The following is a 6,138-nucleotide window of genomic DNA, read 5'->3' on the forward strand; positions in this document are numbered from 1 at the left end:
AAAAAAAACCGGATCAACACATCAACCAGTTTCAAAATACAGTCCTGAAATTAGTTATTACGTAATTCAAGCCCGGAAAATATACTTACGTTTCCTTGGAGATACCCGGCAATATATGCTTTCTTACATCTACAATCGTTTGAATGTTGATGATTCAAACATGCTGTCGGATTGAAACATGTGTAGGATTTTGAGAGGATATTTTTTGGTTGCTTTGTTGATCCGTTTTCTTTTATCCTTATTCTTACATGTATCACTTTTACTTTGCATTACTTTTCCATTTTGATACAAATAAAATGAATCAAGCATCTATTTATTTTTCTCCATTTTATTTTATTATCTTTATACTTTATTAGAGTGTTTATACATATATATTGAGAACCTTTATTTCAATATACTTGATAAAGCCAGATTGCATCTGAATTGTTATTAGTAATCCCTTACTTATTATGTGGTTTCTATGAAGACTGCTTTGGGTATTTACTTATGGAATTCTGGGGCGATAAATCATGCTATATAATTATAAGCTAAGAATCAGAAACCAAAAATAGAAAAAAAGTTATGCAAAGATATATATACACATATTTAACTGTGCTCACATGCAAATATATGCATATATTTGTACATTATCATGGGTATGTTATAATCAACCCTCATAGACTTACGAGGGGCGTTCAATAAGTAATGGCCCTGACCCACTTCCCATAGCAGTAGAGCAACGAAACTTGGCACAGTTATTAGTCTTTTTCTACATAGGAACCACCCAGAGTTACGCATTTCTCCCATTGTTTGATGCAGCTCTGGAGATCGTTTTTGTAGAAGACCCCAGCTTGGTCCTCCAACCACGACGTGACTTCAGAAATCAAGGCTGCATCATCTGGGAAACGCTTTCCTTTCAAAAACAACTTCATGGCTGAGAAGAGGGGAAAATCAGAGGGTGCAAGGTCAGTAGAGTAGGGGGGATGGGGGATGAGTTCATAGCCGCACGCCTGTGCTTCTGATCTGGCGACACGCGAGTTGTGGACTGGAGCGTTGTCCTGCAGGAGGAGGATGCCTTTGCTGATCTTGCCCCGCCTCTTGATTTTGATAGCTTCTCTTAATTTCCTCAAAAGTGAAGCATAATAGACTCCTGTAATTGTGGTACCCTTTGCCAAGAAATCTATTATAATTACTCCGTCCTGGTCCCAGAAGACTGTGAGCATGACCTTGCCAGCGGAGGGCTGCACCCTTGCCTTCTTTGGAGAGGGTGAGTCACGGTGCTTCCACTGCATTGACTGGGCTTTGGTCTCTGGATCATTGTGATGGACCCAGGTTTCATCCTGTGTAATCAGACTTTTGAAAAAGTTTGACTCATCTTCTTGACACATCTCCAAATTCATACTCGAGCACTCGACGCGTTCTTGCTTCTGGAATGGTGTGAGCAACCTGGGAATCCATCTGGCAGACACCGTTTGCATATGCAAATAGTCATGAATGATAGTTTCCACAGACCCGGTACTAATCTTGACCTCATGGGCTATTTGGCGAATAGTTATGCGTCGATCTTCCAAAATGGCAGCCTCAGCTTGACGGACAGATGCCTCATCAATGGCAGAAGGGGGGCCACCAGATCTGGGAGCTGTTTCCACAGAGTTCCGACCATGTTTGAATTCACGATGCCAGCGTTTTACAAGGTCATATGATGGAGCATCATCACCATAAGTTACTTTCATTTCATCAAAAGTCTCCCGTGGTGTGCGTCCTTTCAAATACAAAAACCGGATCACTGCTCGACACTCAACAGGCTCCATTTCACACTTGACTCAGTTCAAACACCTGTGAATCAGAAACCACAATTCGTTCAGAGCTGTAATTTGCTACTTCATCTATAGAGATATAAATAATTGCACCTGCAAAATTTCAGCTAGAACAAACAACTGCAAGTGGGTCAGAGGCATTACTTATTGAACGTCCCTCGTAAGTAACTAGAAGGTTTATAACTCTATTTAAGAATATTAACAACTTAGAGGGGATAAGAGGTTTATTGGTAAAAGTATCAAAATAAGAAAACAAATTAAGAAATTATAGAGACTTGTGAGATAATATTTATAACTTACACTTTACAGAGACAGAGTCTTAAAATTTGAGGAAGGGGAGAGATAAAGATAATCCCACAGAAGTAATAGGTATGGTAGTAGTGAGAGTAGTAGGGGGTATTCAAAGCGAAGGGATATTTTATATGTTATAAGGTTACCTTTGTTATTACATACATGATTTTATAGTTTCACAGGGGTATATAATTTGGAGGCTTACTCACATAAAAGCCATTACATAATACATAATATGATTAGTAGGGTAGAACATCATAGAAAGGAATAAATAATTTAATCACCAAAAACATGATGAAGTCAGACTAACTAGGTAGGATTATTCAAAGGACAGTAACTACATATAGCATAACATAGTATATGCAATGCACTTTAATTCATCATATATCTCATTATCCCATGATTTTATTATATATAATACTCGGGGGTAAGTTCACATCAGATATGAAACTAAAAATTAATTTCCCCAATCTAGGTTGAAGTATAGCTCCTTCAAACGCTAATTTCGAAAATATTTAAATGCACAGGTGACTCTATGTACGCATGATAGCCTTAGGTCTAATTATTATTAATCAGGCAAAATTCGTTTCCACTTTCCTTCAGTTCCCAAATCTTGCTGGATAAGGATGTACAGTTGAGCCAATGTTTGAGCTTAAAAGATTTTTTTAAAATATTTATTGAACATCCTATATATATAAAGTTACCAGCTACAGTTGTGATTGTATACTTATGGATTACGATTTGGATTAGACATCGGCCTATTAATGGACAGTGGTGTTTAACTCTACAATTGCAACTAGGAGAATTACTACTGTTAATATTATTAATATTCATACCATTATTATTATTAATATCAGTATTATTGCTAATCCATATATGTACATACATACATATATATATATATATATATATATATTATATATATATATATATATATATGCATGTATACATACATATATGTACATATATATATATATATATGTAATGTAGGATAAAATTTTTTCGAAAAAAAAAATTATCAATGGCCAGCATATTAAAAATACCTTTAAAGGTTAAATTATAAACAACTTATAACTAAGGGCAAACGAAAAAATTCTAATGCCAAATATGCCGAAAATTGGACATAATGTCCATTTACCATATAACTTTTTCCAGTACGCACGCTACTCGAAAAAGGTCAACAGAAATCTCTTTAAAATTCCATTATTACCATATCGGAGCGATTTCAGGGTTATTTCAAAAAGAATCCTCCCTTCGTCAGTGATACATGGGGCAAAGAAGTAAATGAGATACTTACTCATACCCATGGAAGAAGCAAACACTAAGTCATGAACACAACTAAGTACCCCAAATAAATCCAAAATAGAAATACTCCGGCCCATTCAAGATACGTGCGATTTGAACTGAGGCACTCACAGAGTGGGAGAGTCCGGAAGTGAACACTAAATTTATATCTAATGTAGGATAAAATTATTTCGAAAAAAAAAAATGTTATCAATGGCCAGCATATTAAAAATACCTTTAAAGGTTAAATTATAAACAACTTATAAATAAGGGCAAACGAAAAAATTTCTCATGCCAAGTATGCCAAATTTTTTCGTTTGCCCTTATTTATAAGTTGTTTATAATTTAACCTTTAAAGGTATTTTTTATATGCTGGCCATTGATAAAAAAAATTTTTCCGAAAAAACTTTATCCTACATTAGATATAAATTTAGTGTTCACTTCCGGACTCTCCCAATCTGTGAGTGCCTCAGTTCAAATCGCACGTATCTTGAATGGGCCGGAGTATTTCTATTTTGGATTTATTTGAGGTACTTAGTTGTGTTCATGACTTAGTGTTTGCTTCTTCCATGGGTATGAGCAAGTATCTCATTTACTTCTTTGCCACATGTATCACTGACGAAGGGAGGATTCTTTTTGAAATAACCCTGAAATCGCCCCGAGAGTTATTTATGTTTAACAACTGAAAGAATTTAATAAAGGCATCTAAATATGAAACATCATGAAAGTTGTTCAAATTGAAGTTCTTCTTGAGCGTCACATTTTTCCATTTGAGACAATAGGGGATTTCAGATTGTATTTATGGAATCTTGATTTACTGTCGGGTGAATTTTTGGCCAACCCTGTACTCACACACACACACACACATATTTATACATATAAATATATATACACACACACTCTTACACACATTTATATATACAAAATAATATGAGAGAACAGAGAGGTAATTAATAAATTACTATTCATTAATAAAAAATCTGACAAACATCCCTTACAAATGTTTCAATTGAGACCCTCAAAAAATTAATTAATCAAATTAAAACTTATTTGTAAGTCGAATCTCTTCAGATGTAGATACCTACCTCTGATTGTCAATTTTTTTTATTGAAAAATAACAATTTATTTTTTACTTCTATTCTCTCATCTTATTGTTATAATAAATAAAAAATATATAAACCACGGTTTATATAGTTACCTTGAAGTTGAGTATTAATGTTCATTACTCTTTGTATAGGTAATTAGCCAGAACCTTCGATGTATTCTGCTATCGCTGAATGAGGTTTGTAACCTTTAATTGTGCTTCTGTTATATATTTTTGTCTCTGCTTATTTTCCCTTATTCTTTTCTGATGAGAGCGAAGATTGTTGTTCATACACCAGTCTTCGTCGTTTATTTTTCTATCAATTCCAACTATATATATATATATATATATATATATATATATATATATATATATATATATATATATATATATATATGGAAAAAGGACAAATAAACACACACACATATATATATATATATGTATTATATGTATATATGTATGTGTATATATGTATATATATATATATATATAATTTAATAAATAAAATATATGCATACATACATACATATATGTACGTACCTACATCTACATGTATATATACATGCATATATATATATATATATATATATATGTGTGTGTGTGTGTGTGAATACAGGACACCACAAATAAACGTAGAACACAACGAGAAACGAAAGCATAAAAACAACTAGGAAACGGACTTTTTTTAACAATGAAAAACAGAGTACAAGACAAACAATACAAGGAATATTCCCCTTCATCAGCTGTCCCTGGATTGACTCAATGCGTGTTTCGAAGGTAAGGACAGAACACGCCCCGACGAACTAGTCCTTCCTGCGAAAGAATTAAAATAAAATTCCTTTGCAGAGGGGTAAAAACAAAAAAAAAACAAAAAACATGACAAGAACAGGACGTAAAAGCAATACAAATAAAATACAATTACAAATAGAAAATAAAAATACAAGTCCAAAAAAATACAGTACACATGAAGAATAGAAACAGGACAAAAAAAAAACAAACATTAAGGGCTGTCTTTTAAGCCTAGACGATGGATACATTCAGATTCGCAGGAAGGATTGTCGACGAGTTGTGTTCTGTCCTTACCTTCGAAACACGCATTGAGTCGATCCAGGGACAGCTGATGAAGGGGAATATTCCTTGTATTGTTTGTCTTGTACTCTGTTTTTTCGTTGTTAAAAAAAGTTCGTTTCCTAGTTGTTTTTATGCTTTCGTTTCTCGTTGTGTTCTACGTTTATTTGTGTTGTCCTGTAATCACATATATATATATATATATGCATGTATATATACATGTAGATGTATGTACGTACATATATGTATGTATGTATGCATATATTTTATTTATTAAATTATTGTATGACTGAGCACCATCTGGTCGTTTCGTTTCTTTTCTCCAAGTAAGTTTATATATATATATATATATATATATAGTTAATCACACCACATTTTTACTCTTAAAAATATTTTCATTCTAATTAAACAGCTACTCCTGTAGCTTTTTGAAGCGCACACACCAACTGCTTTTCATGCAATATCCATATCTCACACCTCACTGCCAGTGAGCTTCGCTAGGTTTTCCATTCTCACATTTTGTTTCACCGAGGCACTGACCTTTTCGATATCCACAATAAAATTCTTTGTCAACAAATTTATTGAGTTGTTTTTTTGTTTTTTCTTTTTGAAGTA

The sequence above is a fragment of the Octopus sinensis genome, unplaced genomic scaffold (genome assembly GCF_006345805.1).
Source record: "Octopus sinensis unplaced genomic scaffold, ASM634580v1 Contig09716, whole genome shotgun sequence".
In the NCBI taxonomy this organism is placed as follows: domain Eukaryota; kingdom Metazoa; phylum Mollusca; class Cephalopoda; order Octopoda; family Octopodidae; genus Octopus; species Octopus sinensis.